Source organism: Piliocolobus tephrosceles, chromosome 9 (assembly GCF_002776525.5).
Source record: "Piliocolobus tephrosceles isolate RC106 chromosome 9, ASM277652v3, whole genome shotgun sequence".
Lineage (NCBI taxonomy): Eukaryota > Metazoa > Chordata > Mammalia > Primates > Cercopithecidae > Piliocolobus > Piliocolobus tephrosceles.
The window spans coordinates 99,934,619-99,957,611 of NC_045442.1; the positions used below are offsets into that span (position 1 = coordinate 99,934,619).

The 22,993-nt window shown below is 46.4% G+C and overlaps 1 long non-coding RNA gene across 1 annotated transcript; it reads left to right on the forward strand.

Annotated features, from left to right (window-relative positions):
• The first annotated feature begins 10,052 nt into the window (after positions 1-10,052).
• On the forward strand, positions 10,053-14,750 carry LOC113219692. Its single transcript, XR_003306655.1, has 3 exons — positions 10,053-10,185; positions 13,840-13,924; positions 14,583-14,750. It is a non-coding gene; the product is annotated as an uncharacterized LOC113219692 (long non-coding RNA).
• Positions 14,751-22,993: the final 8,243 nt, after the last annotated feature.

Below are 22,993 nucleotides of genomic sequence, written 5' to 3' on the forward strand. Positions count from 1 at the left end.
TATTTCCATTGCATTTCTTGGTTAATTTCACTTTTTGCTGGATCATAGATATTCCTCTATCTTGGATTCCTGTTTTGCTATGATAGAATACATTATCAAGTACTTTTTTTATTCTTCAAAAAGGTTATGGAAGACAAGCTTTCTGATTTCTTCATACCTGAAACTGACTTTATTTTTCTCTCCTATTTGATAGTTTGGCTGGGTATAGCTTTTCAGGTTTGGATTATTTATTTCCTAGAACGGTAAACGAATGTCTCTGTAGTCTTCTAGCTAGTATTGTCACTTATAAATTTCATATCCATCTTTGTGACAGCTCTTCCTAGTAGGCAACCCACCACCCCATCTTTCCTTTTTCCTTCTTAACAAACCCCAATTTTGTTCAAGTACCAACACCACTGTTTAGAAAAAGGAAGGTCTCCTTCCCAGCCCTAGGCAGGGATTCATAAATCATTTCACTGTAAATCCATTCTTCTCATCTGTGATTGATTTAGGAATATGCTTTTGGACATTTCTGCTTGAGGATGTGATGATTCTAAATCGTTGCAGCCATCCTGTGACCATGAGGAGAAGGGCAAAATGTTAGAGGTAGCAGAGAAACTAAAAGAATCTAGGTTATTGAAGATATAACTGAGAAGCTGAATTAAATAGGCCTTAAAAATACTTTATGCTGTAAAATTTTTATTTGTAGATAGATCTTAGATAGTCTTACTTTGAGGATTACTTTGCCTCTTGAAGAGGTTATTTTTATTATGATTCATAACTCGATTTGAATCTTTGGCACCTGAACTTGGTTGATCTTTATGTTAAAATAATTCAGGCCAAGTGTTCCTCCAATTTCTTTTCATGGAGGGATAAGGAACTACAAAAAAAAAAAAAAAAAAAAAAAAAAGAATGCCTCTTTACAATAAATTTGGTAGACTTGCAGAACTGAAAAGGCCGTCAAGAGTTAATTTAGTCTATTGCCTTGACTCTGAGCAGGCCTGATGAGAAACTACCCCATAAAATTGCCTCATATGCTTTTCATAGACACAGAAATGTCATCACCTCCCTTGCTGCGGTGCATTCCAGCATATTGATGCCAAAGAGGGAGGCCACGGTGTCAGAGATTTATCCTGAAATAAATGTGGTGGCATTCGTCCTAATAGGACCAGTTTTCACTAGTGAGTGGAGGAATTTCTAGCTTCACGAAAACCAACTAATGTGGAAATTTATAAAATAGAAAGATACAAGGAAGTGAGAATTTGAACTGTCGAATGACTTTGTTTTACAAGTTTTCCTAGAGTTTTCAACATAGAGCTCACCTAATGAATTAGAACCGCAACTTAATTAAATCCGAAAAACTACTTATCTAATGGAAAATTCATTTTAAGCAACAGTGCTATCACTGTTAAAAAAAAAAAAAAACCTCTTTATATGCAGCGGCTATGGGAGTGCCTTGACTTAGGGAGTGGCATTTGCCTTAAGTCTACACAGGGACTTTCCTGAGATGAGGACATGCTCAGCTATCCTAATTCCTTCCACATGGAGGCTACAGCCATCTGCAGTTGTAAACCACGATTCTTTGGCACGCAAATCCCAGATGGTGCTTTGAATTTAAGGACCATATTGCATCCAGATTTCTATCACATGTGGTTTAATTTTTGTTCTTATTGTTACTCAACACATGGAGAAAAAAAGTAGATAAATACATAACTAAAAGAAAAAAAATCACTCAGAACCCCAAGACTATTAATATTTTGGTATTTATCCTTCCAAATGTTTTCTGGGCATATTCATTGAAATGTAGATGTTTATTTTTTTCTTGCAAAAATGGGATTGTACACTATTCTTCGTGTGTGTGCTGTCCATGGCATGGCTCAGGGGTGACCTGGACATACGTACCTCTCTGACCAGGCTCATGGTCCTACTGCCATGGTCAGCTGCCATTCACCATTGTTAAGGGAAGGGCAAGGAGACCATGGGACCCCAGAGTGAGCAGGTACTGCTCACCGAAGTTCTGTGCACATCATCTCTGCTTCTCACATCAACCCTCAGGGGTGATTCTTTTTTTGTTGTTGTTGTTCTGAGATGGAGTCTCGCTCTGTCACCCAGGCTGGAGTGCAGTGGCACAATCTCAGCTCACTGCAGCCTCTGCCTCCCGGGTTCCAGCAATTCTCCTGCCTCAGCCTCCTGGGTAGCTGGGATTACAGGCTCATGCCACCAGGCCTGACTAATTTTTGTATTTTTAATAGAGGCGGGGTTTCACCGTGTTGGCCAGGCTGGTCTCGAACTCCTGACTTCAGGTGATCTGCCTGCCTAGGCCTCCCAAAGAGGAGTGATTCTTTACTCTCACTTTGCAGATGAGGAAACTGAGACTTAGGCTGAGACAGAATTTAAACTCCCATTGATTTGGCTCCAAAGGCAGTGTTTTCTATGGTGCCACAGCTAGCCTCCAGCTAGACAGCTAAAATGACCTCCAGACCAGAGGCGTCTGAGGTGGAGACATTAGGGAAGGGAACATGCTGCTCACAGGACAGAGATGCAGGAGTTTTGCTCCTTAAGTCAGCTAAATCCGAGTTCTTGTCTCACGACCAGGAAAAAATTAAGCATGCGGACACATTGAAGGGTGAGAAGGGCACAATGTATGAAGCAAAAGAAAAGCTCTCAGCAAAGAGGGGGGATCCTGCAAACAGGTTTCCAGCTCCCAAATTGAATACCAGGGCCCCCAAACATGAGCTGAAGAGGCGAGGCTCCGCCCCCTGCATAAGGTGACAATTCCTGGTGACTCCACCCCATTCCCCCAGCACATGTGGGCCTCCAGTCTGCTGTGGATGGGCCCAGGCAGGCCCCTTGTGCAGGTTTCCTTGCCTGCACAAAACTTCTGGTGTAAACACTTTTAAGGCAGGTCAGAGATTATCTGGGGACCCTTCTCTATCTACCTAGGCCTTTGTCTGCCCCCTGCCTCTATCAAGAGGAGTTGGAGATGGGGATGGCCTATACTTACCTGCAATGTACCTGGAGGAGGTGTCCAGGGCTGCTTTCTGTAATGTCAGGAGGCAGACACCAATGGACAGGTTTTAAACCTCAGCAGGAGAGGAAGGCCCTTCAGTAGATGAGTCAGGGGGCAGAATGGGTTCCCTTGGGCAGGGCTGGGCTGGGGAAAGCCGAACAAAGGGTGGTTTCTGCCCTCCAGCTTGCTCAGTCCCTGCAGGTGTCTCAGGAGTACCAGCCCCACGGCAAGACTCTATCCTAGAGCACAGGTTTCCTTCCTGTCACATCACAAATGCCCTAGCCCAGAGGTGGATGTCTCCAAGTGTGTTCTCTGCTAGAACTAACTAAATAAATGCATTCATATTGTTGGTTTTGGAGATTATTGGTTCAAAGGGTTTCTCCCAAATATTTGCATTTCAACAGCCTTGTTGATAGTGGGTGCTGAAAATACAAAGATTAAGCCTCCTCTTAAGCTCATCAGAGTGGAAAGACAGACATTTCAATGGAATGAGTGAGACACAAGGTGTTATGATAAGATGTATGTGCAAAGGGTTCTGCTAGGTTATTTATTTATTTATTTATTTATTTATTTATTTATGTATTTATGTATTTATTTTTTTGCCCAGGGAGAGAGGTGGATGAGTATAGGCCCTGAAGGAGATGTTTGAATGGGTCTTTGAGGGATGAGTAAGAGATGTATACCAGGGTGAGGGGTCACTGGGCAGGGAAGGCAGCATAATTGATGCCTGGAAACAATCATGGTCTTTCTGCTCTGGCTAAAGTAGGCAGTGGCCAGGGGATTGGGCTGGACTGTGAAGGGCCTAGTAGGACATCATAAGATATTTGGGCTGTTTCCTGTGGAAAGCTGGCGCCAAGAGATTTGAAATTGTTTGAAGCAGGGGAGAGGCCTAATCTGATTTTTGTGTTGGAAAGATATTTCTGGTAACAGTGCGGAGGCTGGATGAGTCACTTGGAGAAAAGAGACCATATTCCAGTGGACACTTTCAGCAGGTGGTGAGGGTGAGTTTGGGTCAAAGAGGCCTCTTCCCAAGATTCCAAGAGAGACTAGCTCTGGACTTGGGGAAAGGCAGATGGCTGTAAGGAAATGCAGGAAGTGATGTCTGATCCTTGGGGAGGTTAGGGGGGGCAGTTTCACTCCACCACCCCAGCCCTTGGGTCCTCAGAGTCTCCCATCAGCACCCAATGCTGGGGGTGAGCAGTGGTGGCGGGATACCGCCTTCACAGCTCCCTTAAAGAAACCTGTTATTCATGATCTCAGTAAATCCTGGGACTGGCCGGTGGGGGGCGTTGGCCTTTCTTGTGTTTGCTTCATAGGGGCCCTCAGGCTTTGCATGACTCTTCCACTTCCGGAGGTGGGGAATACCGCAGGAAACAGGCGCTGGGGTGATTTGGGGCCAGGAAGAGGTATTTGACCCGGAGACAAAGCTGGTCACAGGTTCTGGGGAAGCTTCCAGAGTGTGAGAGCCAGCTGGGGTGGGGCATGACTGCTGAACATCTCTTGGGCCAAATAATCGGTTTTAAAATGCAATTAAAGAGACAGGTGCACATCCTGGTTAAGGGCAGGGACTTTGCAGCCAGACCAGGGGTTCGAATCCTGGCCCTGCTGCTTCCTTGCTGTGTGCTTTGGGGAAGTCACTTAATTTTGTGTGCCTTGGTCTTCTCATCTGTAACATGGGGGCAATCAGGATACCCACTTTGTAGGTTTGTTGTGAGGATGAAATGAGTTCATGCATCCGCAGCATTTAGTGCTGTGAAAGCATCTGCCTCACTGCAGACGGGGGTTGCCTGAGCTCTCAGGAAGTCAGTCCACCCAGGCACGCCCTGGCCAGAGGCTCTTCCTTCCCTCCTCCAACGCAGGCAGCAGCTGCACCCAGGAGGCCATCCTTCTCTCCCCCCACTTCCTGCAGATGCCAGGACAAACAGGTGCCCAGACACACCCAATTACAGTGCAAGGGGCGGCCCCTGCCCAGAGCCCTCGCTGCCCAGACTGTCCAACTGGACCCGAACCCCACCCCTACCAGATCAGCCCTAGCCTGGAACTTCAAAGTGGTTTATTTTGTTCCTTTTGCGTTTGGATTCCAGGAATATTTAATGGGGTGTGTTAGAGCAAAACAGCCATAACTTGCAGGCAGCCTTTCTCTCCAGATTAAACAGGTGCATAATCCTTCTTTAGCCAAGCTAAAGAGGCCGCAGCAGCTGGGGGCTCCCCATCTCTGTGGGCCCCTGCAGGGGCACTTGCCTCCTGTCTCTGATGCTCCCCAAATGCTCCTCTGTGCAGGTCCTCCCTGGCACCCCCAGTTGTCCTAGGCCAGTGCAAACACCACACTCCCTCACCACACTGAGCAAACTCACTTTGGTTGTGAGAGCCTGAGGTTAAAATAAAAAGCACTTCCCTGTTGGCACTGCTTTGGCTACATGCACGTGATTTCATGGGGGAATGTATTAAGCCCAGTGGGAGCCGGGCTGGGACAGGTGCGTGGAGCCATCTAGGTGAGCTCTCCCTCCATCCCCTCCCCTCCGAGGTGGCTCCCGGGTTACGGAATATTCCTGCATCTCCGCAGGGACCATCTGGTGGAAAACCAGCCCAGCCCCACCCATGAGGGGCAAGGGTGAGACCTTGAAGGCCTTCTGCCCTGGTGTGGGCTGGGCGGCTCTCCTGGCCGAGTGTGTGTTCTTTGCCAGCCTCTCTCTTCCGGAAGTTTCACAATCATGCTCTAATGGAAACAGCATGGTTAGAGAGGCTGGTGGCCCCTGGGATTGTGGCCGAGCAGTGATGGATGGGCCTAAGGATGGAGCGGTGGCCCACGTGGTCGCACCTCCTGCTTGGCTCCAAAACGGAGCTGTTAGTACAGCCTGACTCGGATCATTTATCTCCAAGTCCCAGGGGATTTTTAAACAGCTGTGGAGCCGACCTTTTCCAAAGGGATCACGGTTCTGGCTTGTGGTAAGAAAAACACATACTGCCTGCACCCCAAAACCCAGACCTGGATTCCTGGAGCACCAGGCCCGCCATGCACCCCAGGATGCTCCCATTCTGAACCTCCTGCCCAGTGTCTGTGCCATTCAAGCAGGTGCAGGGCTCAAACTCGGCACACATGGAGGTAGAAGGCATTTTTCTCTTTCCCTCCTCCCCACTGCCTCATTTCTGTTAATCACCCAGGGGAGCAGGGCTTGGCAGCAACACCTGGGCCTATCCACACCATCCCACTGACCAGGCAGCATTTTTCTTTCCACAGATGCAAAATCATTTTCTGTTCTTTCCCTGCCCCGTCCGTGTCCCACGTCCCTATCTCACCTCCCGCTTCCTCCCCTGCCTTATTTTCTGCTTTCCTTCCCGGGAGGTCTTGTTCCTGGGATGGCAGGAGTCCATCTGGGGTAGGTGCCCAGTCCCCAGTGCTGGCCTGAAGAAGACAAGTGCAGAGTGCACCAGCTGTGAGAGCAGCCCCCGTGCCTGTCCCTCTGCGGCAAGCAGGGGCACGTGGTGGCCTCCTCCTTGGTGTCCTTCTGTGACCTGCTGGAAGCCCAGCATGACCCTCAAGCAGCTCGTGGAGAGAGTTGGGGGAGGAGAGGCTGGGTAGGAGCAGGGACAGGGCCTGGCACGGCAGAGAGGTTAGGAGGTGAGCCTTGCTCATTCCAGCTGGGAGGCCCTGGGTTCCCAGAGGAACCTGAGTGGGGCCAGGGTGGGCACAAAGTTCATAGTGAGGGAGACACAGACACAGGTGCCAACAGATGGCAACAAAACAAAGACACTCAGAGGAGGAGAGAGTCCAAGTACATGAACATCAAGGCATCAGTAGGTGATTACCACTGAGCCACACTGGCCAGAGGGGAGCCGAGAGGGAAGCGGGAGAGCAGAGACATGGGGATGGGGTGGGAGCCACAGAGAGACTCAGTGGGAGGGAGGAAGACGGCACAGGCTCCAGGGCCCCACACCCCCTGCCTGGCACCCCACAGCCAACCTCACCACTGCCTGATGGGCTGGAATCTGGGGAGGGACCTGGAGGCTAGGAACCCCCCAACTCACACACACACACACACACCCCAACTTCCAGAAACGCCAACCCAAGTTGGAGCCAAGGGAACAATGCCTTCTCCATCCACCCTGCCCACCTCAGGGCCCGCCAGCAGAGTAGGGGCTCTTGGAGCTGGTGTGGCCACCTGGGCCTCCCAAGCAATTGTGTCCAAGTGAGCAGGAAGATTCTAGAGTTCAGTAGATTCAGTTAAGGGCTCCCAGCATGCAGACCTTGGCCTTCAGAAGATTCCTTGCTCTTCCTGCCGGGTCTGGAGCCAGGTTGGGGGCACAGGGGCCTCTGGTGGACAGAGGACCTCAGGAAATCAGGACTGGCCTGGGGTTGTCCCAGCTGTGTCAGTGAAACTGGAGTGGTTTGCCCCAGTAGGAGTTATGGAACCCAGTTGGGGATTCACTTCTGCATTGGCTTCCAAGCTGTCTCTACAAGGAGAAAATTTCAATATTTCAATCTTGGGCCTGTCAGCCCAGGTGTGATCTCCAAGGCCAGCATAAGCAGCCTTCTTGGGGACACAGTACCCCTTGCTGGGACTTCCCCAGTCACCTCCTCAACTGAGTAACAGCCCTGGTGGGGCCCAGCTGCTCCCCTCCCCTCGGCCTCCATCTCCATTCTTTCTCTGCCCCCTCCTTGTCCCATGTCCCTGTGTCCCCTCCATCTTCCTCCCTGCCTGTTTTTCTGCGTTTCTTCCCTGGGATGCCTTGCTCATGGGAGGGCAGGATTCGGATCTGGGGTAGGTGCCCAGCCCTCAGTGCTGGCTTGAAGGAGACAAGTACAGAGCCCGCAGGGTGTGGATGTGCAAAGAGAGGACCCAGAACTTACCTCCTTGCACATTTACACACACATACACATGCACACACTTATAATCACTGTGCAATCATAATCACATTACAGAATATTTAGAAAAAAAGAGGAAAAAATCTCCCCGTCCCACCTAACAGAACTGCTGCAACTATTTCCCTTTTCATATACAAATGCAATTTTAAACACAGTAGGAGTTTTATTCTCTATAAAATTGTGTGCCTTGTTTGTCTCTCTTAGTATGAAAATAAGACTTTATAAGAATTTTAGATGTGGTTGTATAGTCTTAACAGTTATCATTTAAAATGAGAGACTGATATTCTAGGAAATCAATGTGCCCTTGATAATAGTCCCCCATTTTGTTTTGGACATTTAGGTGATTGCTGTTTTGTTGTTGTTGTTGTTGTCATTGTTGTTGTTTTGCTGGCCCACATGGTTCTGCATTGGAGCTTCTACCATATTTCAAATTTGTCTCTGGGACAGATGAACTGCAAGTTTCTTGAGTCCTCACATGAGGCCAGCGCCACCAATGGGGACTTCCATCTTTCAGCCCTCTGCCATCAGCCACAAGGGGGAGTGGTCCAGATAGTGTGGGTGGAGCAGTGTCGATCCACCCCATTGCTGGGTCAGCTCAGCCCCTTCCTAGATGAAGGATGCCACAGTCATTATGTTGTTGTAGCTTCTAAGTCATTGGGTTAACCGCGGAAGTAAAGCAAGTAATAGGCAAACCATTCTCAGTTGGCTGAGCTTTGGTGATGTGGCCTCAGCTGGGGCTACCAAGATGGTTTTTAGGGGACATTTGTGGGGCTTTTTCAGTTATTTATTTACGTTTTCTTTTAGATTCCAGGGTACATGTTACATGGGTATACTGTGCAATGCTGAGGTTTGAGCTTCTAATGATCTTGTTGCCCAAGAAGTCAACATAGTACCTGACAAGTATATTTTCAACCCTTGTCCCCCTCCCTCCATCCAGGGCTTCTGAAATGCACCAGGTGCCTCTCCAGGTGAACCACCTGCCTACTTTTCCCCCAGTTCTCAAACAGCAAGCAAAATTACAATGACAAAGGTACAAGCACAACATCTAACCCTTCCTTGAGTCTCATATTTTGTATGGCTCCTGTACTTATGCAAGTTAATAAATTTGCATGCCTTTTTTTTTCCTTATGCCTATTGTCAGTATATTTCAGTGACTTGAATCTTCAGAGGGAGAAGTGGCAAGAATTTATTACTCCTCGTTTGCCTGATACTCTAGGATCCCACATAAATATTCTGATGGGGCTCAGAAAACAATACCCCAAACTGTGGTGCTTTGGGCTACAGAGCCCTTTGAACTGAAGGAAATCAAAAGGCCTTAGACTCAAGCCTCAGAGCCAAGGATTTTCTAACCTTCCTCCCCTAAGCATAGGGAGGGACTCTCTCTCTCTGGAAGTTCCCTTATCTGACTGAGAAAATCTTCTTCCAAAAGAAATACAATTGTCTCAAAATCCCCTCCCTAGAAATCCCATCAAATAACCAGGAAAGAGTGACCACAAGAGAAAATACCTAAAGTCATCACACCCAGATAGATATTTCATCTGTTCTTCTGAGGGAAACTCCTGGAAGACTTTATCTGCATAATAAGACAACCTCTGTTCACAGTGCACTTCTGCCCCTCACCTTCCCACCACCTCCCCAGAGCTCAGAGGAACACCGTCCCAGGCCATTGTCTGCTCTTTGGGCTTATTCAATTCCCTTACAAATCATTTACTATTCCTCAAAATTGCCTACATCCCCTTTCTTCCCTCTTCCCTATGAAGAGGGTAGTTAAGCCTCAACCATCTGACCCTTCCCTTGAGACTCATATTTTGTACAGCTCCTGTGCTTCTGCACATTAATAAATATGTATGCCTTTTTTCTGTTAATCTGTCTATTGTCTGTTTATTTTAGTAGATTAAACCTTCAGAGGGGAGGGAAAATTCTCTTTACTCCTACAGTTCCCACCAGCAGCAGTGAGGGCACAGGGTCAGCTATGGGTGCTGGTTGTGCTATGTGCCCCATTGTAAGGCATTTCTCAGCTCCACATCTTTCACTTTAATTTAATTAAAACCCATAAGGGGATGTAACTCCAAGCAATGTTTGCCAGTGTGGAACATTTGAAAATGACACAACAATCTAACAATAGAGGACACCCAGTGTCAAAATAATAGCATAGAAACATTTTACTGATGTAACATGCTATTTGTAATGCCTATTTGTGGGGAAAGCATAATCTGATTTTTAAATGAAAAATTACACACATACACATACACACACAAGCCTGGAAAACTAAAAATATACAATTAAATGTTAACAGTGTTTTTTTTCTGGATGGTGAAGGGATGGCTAATGGGTGAGTTTTTTTGTTCTCTTTTTGCTTAACTGTATTTTCTACTTCACTATAATTAGCCTATATTTGTTGTATAATTGTTTAAAAGATATTCTTTACAGTACAATAATATCCTTCATCTACATTTTTTCACTCTCTTTCATAAATACGAATTGTATTTGATATCACAGTAACACAGGAATAAGGCCAGAACAGTATATATTCTTGTGCTTTATTTTGTAGATGATGAAAGGGAGGCTCAGGGAGTTGTCATCCCTGCCCATGGTCACCCAGCCTGTGGCTGGAGGAGCTGAAGTCAGGCCAGGACTACTGATGCCTGGTTCAGGACTTGCCATGGCACCACGATCCTTTGGGTAGAATTCTCACCCTCCAGACCCTCAGCTCACTGGCTCCAACAGCCACCCTTAGACAAATTCCACTTGAAAGAAACAGCAGTTTCCTAATTTCTCTAATGTTGACAAGACATCTGAAAACACATCTGACTGTTTCACTGCCCTGCCTAGAACCTTCAGGGGCTCCTCCCGACTCCAGGGCAGGGGTTCTCAACTTTGGACATTCCAAGCTGGATAATTCTTTGTTGTTGGGGGCAGTCCTGTGCATTGTAAGATGTTAGCAAGATCTCTGGCCTCTTTCCACTAGATGCCTTGGTCCTTACCTACACACCCAACTGCATCAGCCAAAAATGTCTGATGCATTTTCTGATGCAATGTCTCTAGACAAAATCTCACTGTATTGGAAACAGCCAAAACTCTTGGGGCTTCCACCCTAGCCTGTGGTTACTCCCACAGCATCTTCCCCAGGCCCTGTCTCACATCTGTTTGCTGTATTTCTCCTTGACCCTCCAGCCCCCTGTGCCAGCACTTCACAAAGTGTGTGGAAATCACCCAATATCTTCTCTGTCTCCTCAACAGTGTGTGAGCTCTTGAGAGCAGGGACTGTGTAATTCTCAGCTTTGAATCCCTCATGGCCTGGTCAGGGGACACTGTATCTACTGTAAATCCTTCACAGATACCTGGGCTGGAAGGAAGGAGCAAAGAAGGAAAGGAAAGAGGGAAGGAGAGACAGTTACTTCATGTGGTACAGTAATTTAAGGATATGTTCATGATCTAGTGATATCTAGTTTCATATATTTCTTTTGAAAGGTGTGTTTATGCATGGCCAAGTCTTTTTTCCTTTGAATTACAAGGGGTCTATTAAAGGGAGCCACAGCCGGATTTGTCTCCACCAACCAGGGAAATGAAGAGAGTGGATGATCCCGTAGCAGCTGCGGCCATGGCAATGTAACAGTTAATAACAGTGTACTTCCCAGACTCCTCCCTCTTTGAGCCTGTTTCCAAACTTTAAAATGAGAATTTAAAAAATGCCCATTTTCGGGTTATTAAACTGGCACATGTGGCTCACCCAGGACAGTCCTAGGTATGTAAAACGTTCAGCCCAGGTTAATTGAGTCCAAGTCAAAATCTGAACGCTAACGTCTGTCCAGCAGCCCTGAAAAATGGGCCATCATCTAACCAGCTAACCAGCCACTGAGGGATTGCATTTCTGCATTTCTCTACCCAAAGGCAGAAGCAAAGGAGGCAAATACATCCAGCGTCCTTCCAGAAAGGAGCTGCCAGGTCCTTTTCTCTTATTGCTTTAGTTTGTTACAACCCTTAGTGGCTGCTGTTCTTGAATTGACATCTTTAATATCTCAGGGGTGTTTCGTTATTTTCTACCTATTTCTTCCCTTGGTTATTCTTTGGTTCATTCAGGGCTTTCTCCCAGGTGACCGGATCCTTCCTGTTCCGGGGTGTGTTGGGTTGACTGGGGCCATGGGGTGGCTGAAGCTATGTGTCAGGAACAAGATCTCCCACAGTGGCACCACATAGGTGGCGTTTCATTTTGGAACCCACTGCTACTCCTCTGATTCTGGGGTTTGGTTCTGAGGAAGTGGCAGTAATGGTAGCAGCCTTATATAAAAGCCCCTCCGTCCAGCAGGGTGTCAGTGACACCTTTGGGTTCCTTTCCCTCCGGGAATGCTGCCACTGCTGCTGCCGTGGGTCTGAAATCGCCAGCGTGGAGTCCAAAGACACAAACATGACATTTCCTGACTGTAACACTGCAGGATGCTCTTGAGGAGACTGGCCCAGAAAAAAATATACAAGGTTTCAGCATCTGAAAAAGCTGTGCTTCCTCTGAATGTGGGGTTTGTTTTTGTCCTGTGGACAGGAAGGCTCTGGCAACTATTTTCCTCATTGCTTATGCTGCTAGGTAACTTAGAGTCAAAATCGAGTGCCGCCTCTCTGCACGTGAGCCATACCATTTGGTATGCATTCCTGTGAGGTCATCTAACCATTATTTTCCTATTCATGTTCTGCTTCCATTTCTCAATGTTTTTTGTTGTTATTATTCTGAACAAAATCTGCTTATGTGAAGTTCACAGAATCGTTTCTCAACAATCAGCAACCTGGGAAACGAGCATCCCTCTGCCCCATTGTCTCCACGCCATAGTTGAAGGTTGCAGGATTCAGCAGCCCAAACAGCTAGGATGGCTTGTGCTGTGTTTTCTATGTTCGTTTAAAATCCTGCCTGTGGTTTATTTTCTTTCAGTCCCAAGTGAGGCTGTGCTAGTTTTCATAGCACTTTACAGGGCTCAACACCAGGTGGTAAAGAATTCAAGTGGATCCATGGGCCAGGTACATTTCTGTTAAGGCAAATGGTTTTTAAAGGAAATTATGTGAGTCTTCTCATAGCCCTTTCTTAAGGCCCTCCCTCCCTTTCCTCCTTCCTTCCTTCCCTTCTTCCTTCCTTTCCTTCCATCCTCTGCTAATTTTGGGGCAGAGAAGAACTGAGATCCCACTAATAATGAGCAGTTGTTGAAATTCTGGGAAACACTGGGGATTGCACACTGCTTTATCTTCTAGAAGCCCCCAGGAGGCTGCTTGTATTCATTCTCATTTCCTGTTCTTACCCTATTTTTGGCATCTTCCTCTTTTTGCTTCTGAGACCCTCCTTCTCTGGTTTGGGGTTACCTTTGGGGCTCCCAGACCTTGACCATACTCTAGCCTGGGTACTTCCCAGGACTGAACTCCACTGTTCTTCCCTACCTGGGCTACTTCAATTGTCACTACCCTTATGCAAATCAGCCTAACAAAGATGGTTCTCGGTGTTACATTTGCCCACTTTTTTCCTAATGGTGACCTGATTACTCTAGGTTCCTCTCTGCTGTTGTCCCTCTGGCTACCACAGACTCTAAACACTCTCCATTCATTGATGCCATAAGTGATTAATCTCTGGCTTGTTTCCTCCCATCTCCCTCAGCGTGTGTGCAGTACCCATTCATCAAGATGCCCAGATAACTGAAGCAATCCACCTTCATTCGGGCCATGCTCTGGGCTGTGACGCCAGCCTGGCGATCTGCGGTGCTCAAAGTGATTACTCTTTCTTAGTGAATCCCTGGGGCTCTTCAGCCTCCTGCAGAACCACATCACCTTGAATGGCTTTTCTATAAATGCCTCCCCTTCCTCCCCATTAAGTCCTTCTGTGGATTTTAATCTTAGGCTGGCTTTAGCAATACAGACAGTCCTCACTTACATTTTTTGACATTACAATGGTGCAAAACCAATACGCATTCAGTAGAAATTGTACTTTAAATTTTGACTTTTCATCTTTTCCCAGGCTAGCAATATGTGGCACGGTACCCTCTCTTGATGCTGGGCAGTGGTGGCAAGCACAGTTCCCAGTTAGCCATGCGATCATCAGGGTAAATGACCAATACTGTGTTCTACAATGTACTGTATTCAATAAATTATATGAGATATTCAACACTTTCTTATAAAATAAGCTTTGTGTTACATGACTTTGCCCAACTGTGGGCTAATGGAAGTGTTCTGAGCATGTTTAAGATAGGCTAGGCTAAGCTATGATGTTCAGTAGGTTAGATGTACTAAATGCATTTTCTACTTAGAGTGTTTTCAACTTGTGATGGGTTTATCATGAGGTGACCCCACTGTAAGTGGAAGAGCATCTGTAGTCTTACCATGACCCTGAGAGGAATTGTTGTCACTGAAGAACCAGGCAGACAGGATGGGCTTAAACTGTGGTTTTAGGGAGTTGAGTTGGCTATTAGAAAGAAAATTTTTCTCTGAAGCTTGGAGAAACTGAAATATACTACTAACAAGGGTGGTGGTATCTTTTTAAGAAAACTCTAGGGAAAGGGGATAGAGCAGGTCTCTTTTGAGACACTGCCATTAGAGAATTGAATGGCCTCTTCCCTGCCTTCCCCAATGCAAGGAAAATTCTTAGAACTGGAATAGAGCTGAGCAATCATCTATTTCAATCTTCCTCTCAATGCCAATCTTGGGATATCTTTACCTATCATGTATCCTTCCTAATTATCCATGTATTCACTCATTTCATAGATATGTGTGACTCAGGACACCACGTTGTCAGATCTTCACTATCCTAAGCACAATGTAACAACCCATAATGGCTAAGTAATGTTCTGGTAACATGGAGGAATGAAAAAGTTGTGTAAATGGCATCAAGATTGTTTTAAGATTATCAAGCTAATAGAAGCAATAAACATCACCAGTTGTCTTAGGATTTATTCTGCAAGGGAGGATTTGCTCTTAAAGGGACATAATCCCTTCCAACTAATACCAATTAACAATAGTAATGAAACAAACAGGCATAATTTCCACCACCAGAAAACTCTCACATGTGTAGTTTTTAAAATGTACACTATGCAGTAAAAGATACGAAATCAAGTATTAGACTAGGTATGTAAAATTAGAAATATTTTTCTCCAGAGACCCAGAGAACTTGAGGTAGTCATTGTCCTCGAAGCCCTTTGCACATCAAGATATGCAAGTTCAACTGCTTCACTTGGAATTCAAGTCTTCCAAAATATGGTCCCAGCTTTATCTGCTACTAAAGATCTGCATTCAACCTTTCAATGTCCTTAACACTGATATGATTATGATGTCTCACCTCTATCCTCCATAAATATAAAAGAGCATCAAAAGCACAGTCAACAAAAATGACACTAGACAAATGGGACTATGTTGAACTAAATAGCTTCTGCACAGCATCTGCACAGCAAAGGTAACAATCAACAGTGTGAAGAGACGGCCTGGTGAATTGGAGAAAATATTTGCAAACTATTAATGTGACAAAGGACTAATATCCAGAATGTACGAGGAACTCAAACAACCCAACAGTTGAAAAAAAAAACAACCCATATAATCCCATTAAAAAGTGAGCAAAGGACATGAATAGACATTTCTCAAAAGAAGACATACAAATGGCCAACAGGTATATGAAAAATGTTGAACATCACTAATCATCAGGGAAATGCAAATTGAAATCCACAATGAGACATTTTTTTACCCCTGTTAGAATGGCTACTATTAAAAAGACAAAAAAAACCAAAACCAAACAAACAAAAAAAACTGTAACAGATGCTGGCAAGGATCTGTTGGTGAGAATGTAAATTAGTACAGCTATAATGGAAAACAGTATGTAGATTTCTCAAAAAACTAACAATAGAACTACCATGTGACCCAGCAATCCCACTATGGGGTATTTATCTAAAAGAAAGGAATTCAGTACATCACAGGCATACCTGTGCTCTCAGTTTATGACAGCACTATTCACAGTAGCAAACAGAGGGGATCAACCTATGTGTCCATCAATGGACAAATGGATTAAAACTGTGATATAAATACATAAATAGAATACTATTTGGCCATAAAAAAGGAATAAAATCATATCATTTGTAGCAACATGGATGGAACTGGAAGTCATTATGTTAAGTGAAATAAGCCTGTCAGAGAAAGACAAATATTGCACGTTCTCACTCATATATGGAAGCTAAAAAAAGTTGATCTTATGGAGGTAGAGAGGAGAATGGTAGATACCAGATGCTGGGAAGGTATGCTGGTGGGGAAGGGGATTAAGAGAGCTTAGTTGATGGGTACATATAGTTAGATAGGAGGAATAAGTTCTAATGTTCTATACCACAGTGGGGTGACTACAGTCGGTAACAATGTATTATATATTTCAAAATAGCCAGAAGAGAGGACTTGAAATGTTCCCAGCACATAAAAATGATAAATACTTGAGGTGATGTCTACCCTAAATACCCTGATTTGATCATTCCACATTCCATGCATGTAACAAAATATCATGTGTACTTTATAAATATGTACAAATACGTGTATCAATTGAAAAAAAGAAAAAAAAACATAAATGTAAGGAAGTCCAACTGTGTTCTGATTTGGCCACAGTGTTTTCTTGATACGTTTTTAAAACATCACATAATAAATTTATAAACAAAATATTTTGTTAAATGAGCATTGTCCCCTATAACCCTCCACTTGGTCCAGTCTGATTTCTATCCCAAGCTCAAGACTTTGTGAACTCTCGGGCTTTCTTCATGCCTAGAATCTCTTTCTGTCTCTCTCTTTTTCTACTCTGGAAATATACCTCCTAACTTTTACTTAAGGCCTTGATCAATTTCCAGACCAGCATCCACCACCAAGACCCTTCCCCAACAAGGATGCCTCCATTGATTACTCCTACAGGGAAAGCTCTGTGATCTCCTGGAGAAAGTAGTGTACACATCTCTTAATAACATACCAATGGCTGGGCGTGGTGGCTCACGCCTGTAATCCCAGCACTTTGGGAGGCTGAGGTGGGTGGATCACCAGGTCAGGAGTTCGAGACCAGCCTGACCAACGTGGTGGAACCCCCTCTCTACTAAAAATACAAAAATTAGCTGGGCATGGTGGTGGGCAACTGTAATCCCAGCTACTCAGGAGGCTGAGGCCGGAGAATCACTTGAACCTGGGAATTGGAGGTTGCAGTGAGTCGAGATCATGCCATTGCACTCCAGCCTGGGCGACAGTGTGAGATTCTGTCTCATAAAATAATAATAGTAATAATAATACTAATAACATATCACTTTGTGACATACCTCATGTTGTTACTTCATGCTTGAATTTCATTTCTTAAGTGTTCCTGTGCTGTTTTTCCAATGAGCCTGTGGGTTTTTGAGGGCAGGATTTAGGTCTTACGTTTCTGAGTCTCTCCTCTTGGTGCTGCCAGATACATAAACAACACTCACATTCCTACAATGCCTATTTCTTAAGTTAGTACTTCCCAATTTGAGGAACAAAGTGATTCATGTTAGAAGAAAAAATTATCTGAATCTTTGAGATTACACCCCACTTTTGAAATATTGCACCAAAAGTTGGTGATTACTTGGGTGCCAGTGGAATGGCAAATTAAAATGCATGATCAAGTAATGATTAACATTAAAGTGAAAATACAAAAATTAAACGTCTCAAAAACTATTAGACCCTCAACAATATATTTTCAATCCTTTCTTCCATCCTATACCTGCTCCCCACCACTCCCTTCCACTGTAATCCAACTTTGAGAGACACTGAGCTAAGTCTTGAGACCTATTATTAAAATATCAAAATAACTCACCTGTGAATGCCTTAGTTCCAGTAGTCTCATTAGATCAGTCAGCCATCCCTTAGTGGTGCACCAGGAGAGGAGACACAGGTCAGTTGCATTTTTATGGCAATGAGAGGCAGGTTGGAAAAGTCTAGAGCTTTAGATCCTGACTGCTTCTAGTACAGCTTCTGCAGGTCAAGCTTTTCTGCATCAGGTCAAGAATCAGCAGGAAAACCATCAAGCATGGTGGGAGTTTTGAGAAAGAGGAGGTGGTTACTGATACCAGATGCTGCAGACAAGCAACATAAACACGAGAAATTGGACGTACTCTGCAAGGCACTGCCTGTCAGGAGAGCAGCATCAAGAAAATGGGAAGAAGAAATGGAGCAAGATAGCAGCAGCAGATTGGGCATTAAGTAGGAGGTGAGAAAATAGGGATAGTGAGTAGAAGGGAAGGGCAGAAGTTGGAGAGGGACAGAGATGAAAGAAAGTCTTTGCTTATTCAGTTTTTGGGCAGGAAGATGAGCGTATGTGTCGCTGAAATGACTGAAGATTCTAGAGAAGTGGTGGAAGTGATGGAACGAGGGTCGCCAGGTGGGGCTGAACCAAGGGTACAGAAGGAATTAGCCACAGGCAGGAGGAGGGAAATTCTCTGAGAAGCAGGTAAAGAGGCCTCTTACTATACCTGGCAGAAACCAATTTAAATCTATTAAAAACACACACACACACACAAACACAAACAAACAACAACAACAACAACAAACAAGCATGGCTGGGCCCCAGGACCACCTGGACCCAGGACTTTTCTCTTCACATCTGTTTCACTCCAATCTCAGCCCCCGCAGGTCCTAGTTTCTTCAGCTTGGTGGAGAACCAAGGCTGCCATCAATTCCCAAATGTTTATCTTCACAGGTACAGCCATGGGAGAAAGGCTGCACTAACCTTCTTGGCCTCAAATCAAAAATTCTAGAGAAAGGCTGTCACTTGTCCATCTTGAGTATGTATTTATTTATTTGCTTGTTTGTAGATTTTAATTGAACATTCATTACTTTCAATTTTCCAGCTTTATTTTTTCAAATAAATTTTATTGTGCATATTTGATGTTTACTACATAAGGTTATGGGATGCATTTGATAGTAAAATCATTACTATAGTAAAGAAAAGTAACATTTCTTTCATCTTGAGTATTTTAGGAGCCCAATCATGGGTCAATGAATTCTGGCTAATTCTGGCTGTGGACGGGAGGTCCTATGTAAGCACATGTCAGCATCCATGGATGCCTCACAAATGGAGTGGAAGGAGAGGCAGTTTTCATTGAAGAGGGAGGGTATGGTCAACAGATAGGTATCCATCCATAAATTTAGTCTGGAGGTGGAGGGTTCAGAAAATCTGAGAGGTTCATATCTTAAGTATTTTTTTGTTTGGTTGGTTGGTTTTGGTTGTTGTTGCTATTGGTGAAGTTAGGGTCTCCCAAGAATTAGGGGATAGATGATGATTCGGGCTACAAAAGGTTTGGAACTCTATCATGTGAAATGAGAACACCAACATAAGGACTGGGCAATGTTGAGAAGCAGCAGAGGGTAGAAGGCGTAACTGTGTCACAGGATCAGCCCAGACTTATTCACATAATGAATGTTATCGATGGCTATCTCTAGTATCACCCAGCATCCTGGACATAGTAGCGTGAAAATATAGTTGGGTTGATCCAAGTTTGGAGAGTGGAAATATAGGTGTTTTGGGCATGGCAGTGGGAACAAAGGAGCTGAGGTGGGAGGAAGGGCTGAAGTAGGGAGGATCGACCTGCAGAAGGAGACTGTGAGATGACTAGCACAGGGAAGAGGACAGAGAGCTTGGGAAGCAATCAGGAAATGGTGACAAAAGCTGTTGTGTCTCGGTGGTACCTCTTATGATGCCCAAGGGAGATGACCCCTCAGGCAGAATGAGCACACCCTGGTGTGCTCAGGAAAGTTCCATGAAATTATCAATGGCACCTCTTTCTGTTATTGAGAGATGCCCAAGTTGGATGCTGAATCATGTGGTCTGTTCACCCAATGCCAGGTCTGAAGCGACCAGGGAAAATGACCTCTCGGGATGTCAACGCTGTGTGCTGCAGCCCCAGACCCACTGGCTGGAAGGAGCAACCCTGGCTTTCCACCTGCTTGTTCCTACCTCTTGTTTCTACCAAGGGAAATGGAGACTCCTTCAAAGTCTCCAGCACCTGCAGATTTGGAGTCTGAAGAGAAAGGGTCAGAGACAGAAATAAAGCTACCCTGGCTTGGCCTGCCAGCTGACTGCAGGGAGAACCCACATACACTTGAGGCAGAAGGGAATGGCAATGGGCATGAAAATACTGCCCATATCCAAACTGTGTTTCCTGAAGCCATCCGACACACCCAGAGTGCCTCAGAGCAGCAAGTCCCAGAAACCACATGCAATTTCTGACCACACACTTCAGCTTTTCTTGGCATGAAAAAGGCAAGGGCCATGACTGAATGGTTTTTGTATCTCCCACAGCGAAGACCAATGTCTTGCCCACAGTAGATTCTCAATACATACTTACATGATCAATGGGATGTCCTTTTCAGGGCAGATTTGAATAGTCCTGTCTCGGGACAGGTGTCTCAGTTGGTGGCCTTCAACCTAGCTTGTAGACCTAACTGTGCAAGAATAGACCACAGGAAATGGGGCAGCTGAGGATGGGGGAGCAGGTTGGAAGGAGTCGGGGTGGAATTTTTTCCTGACCCCAGCTGGTGATCAGCTTATGCTCTAAAGCAGAAGGATTAATAACCAGGGTAATTTTATCCCAGTCAGAATGTAACTACAGATGTGGGCTTATTGGGTGAAACAGCTAATCCCTTCTCCATTTGGCTCACTTGTGAAATACGATGAAATACGATGCCTGGGGCTATCAAAGCACGGTTTCCTCCTGGGCCTGCTGCTGCGTGCAGCCCCACTCTCGTGGGCGAGAGGACAGCTGTCTGTGGACAGTCGTTTGGGCTCCTGCCTATTGGATGGACTGACTCCGCCACTGACTGAGGGTGGAGCGGAAGGGAAGAGGCGTGTGTGTGTGTGTGTGTGTGTGTGTGTGTGTGTCTGTGGACTCGGGGAGGGGAGGGTGGAGTTGAAGGAAAATGTCAGGTGTTGGAGCGGGCCGGTGCACGGAGACGCTGGAGGAATAGAGGACTCTTGGAAAAAATCTAAGATTCATTGCAACCCCAAGTCCCGAAGGCCAGAGGGATGGGGAGGCAACAGGAGGAGGGCGTGAGACTCAGGGGGCGCACCTGGGTTTACACGTGGCCGAGATCGGAGCCAGCAGGCCTCGGGTGCTGGCCTCGGGAATTTGTAGCACGATCATGGGGGAGGCTCTAAAGCCAGGAGAACTCAATTAATCAAAGAGCTGCTGCTGATGGAGCAAAGATGAAAGCGTTTCCAGGCGAGCCAGTAAAATGCTTGGAGGTTTTCCCCGGGCAACCACCGTGGGGCGAGTAACAGGAGATGCGGTGGGTGCTGAGGTCTGGGAGTCCAGTGCCGCACCGGGAGGGAGGTACGCAGCGAGACTCGTGGGGCTTGAGGAGGGGCAGAGGGAACCCTGAGCAGTCCCGAGCCCCAGCGCGGAGAACTCGAGAAGGGGCGTGGCTCCTGAGCTGTCCGGAGGCCTAGCGCTGGGAATCCGGAAGGGGCGTGGCCCCCTGAGCAGTCGGGAGGCCGAACGCGGGGAATCGCGAAGGGGCGTGGCCCTCTCCGAGCTGGCGCCTGGGAGGCTCCCACCTGCCAGCTGTTGCACATGGCCGCCTGCCCCCATCCCCCGCTTCCCGGGGCGGGTCTCTTCGCCCAGTCTCCAGCCGGGCATGGCCAGCCTTGCTGCTCATCCCCCGGGGTTGGCCGGGTGGTAGCCTTCCGCACGTCCCCGACTCCCCGACGCCTCTCCGCGGGGTGCGCCTGGGGCACTGCAAGCCTGGATCACTTACACCGAACGTCCCGGGCCCGGGCTCTCAGTTCCCCGCTTCTTCTTCGCCCCTCCCGTCTTTTCCGTCCCAGGCTGATGAAGCAGGCTAGGTTAAAGCTTAGTTCCAGACACTTTAAGAAATGTTCTGGGGTTCTTGGAAGTTGTTTAGGAAAAGCAGAGTGCCTGGCGTCCCCATGCAACGCTCCCGAACTGGAGACGGCATCTGGCTGAGGGGTTGTGGTGGGCGGGCGGAAAGGCAAGAATGGCCAGGGGCTTTAAATAAAATCTTTCTCATTTTTCCCTTTCCCTTTCCCTGTGACCTTGAGTCCATAATTAATCCACTGTCCCCACCCCAGAAGCCCAAAGAATGGGGAGACTAAAGCCCCTTATCCCAGAGGGCTAGGTGGACCCCCGGAATCCCCCGGCTCAGCCTGGGAGCCCAGGCAGGGCTGCACAGAGAAGGATTTTTTCTCCAGGGCAGGCTTCAGGGTTGGGAGGCCCACATCCCCATGGCAACGAGTTCTTCCCGTGGGAATAAGAAACTCCCGAATGTGGAGCAAATTGGAAAGGCACCTTCCACGCGCCAGCTGGGACTGCAGGCAGGGTAAAGGGAGGTGGTCCACAGCAGGTGGGGATGGTGAGGCACAGCTGATCCCAACCCGCGACCCCGAGCATGGCGCCAGAGCTGTGCGTGTTGCCTCTGAGTCAGATGGGGCCACACATGCTGGACACGTGACATGACATGCTCTCCGATGGCTGCCAGTTGGCAGATGTGTTTGCTAACTTGCTTAGAACAGCCACTGCCAAGTACTGGCCTGGCTAAGTGGGACAGTTCCCTTCTGTGGGTCTGTTCCAACCTCCCCTTGGTGGTGAGACCAATAGCTCCTGTTGGGAGAACGAGTCTGAGCTATGGAATTCCCTTCTCTTGCGCTGAGGTCATTGATTTCTATTACAATTTTTTTTCAAGTCTCAAAAATTTTAAAGTCACAAGTTGTATATATATATATACACTCACACACACACACACACACACACATATATATATATTCCAATTCAGAAAGGTGTAAAGAAGTAAAGGAAAGTGATTTGCAACCCCCAATCCTTCTTCCCAGACATAACCATTGTTAACATTTTGTTGTCATCCTTCCAGATTCTTCATGTGCACATGTAGCTATATGTATGTAGGTGTATTTATATAAGCACCACAGACATGCAAAGCTGGCTGAAAATATATATCATTTTTTTCTTTTTCTTTTTTCTTTCTTTCTTTCTTTTTTTTTTTTTTTGAGACAGAGTTTCACTCATGTTGCCCAGGCTGGAGTGCAGTGGCGCGATGTGGGCTCACGGCAACCTCCGCCTCCCAAGTTCAAGCGATCTCTTGCCTCAGCCTCCCAGGTAGCTGGGATTACAAGCATACGC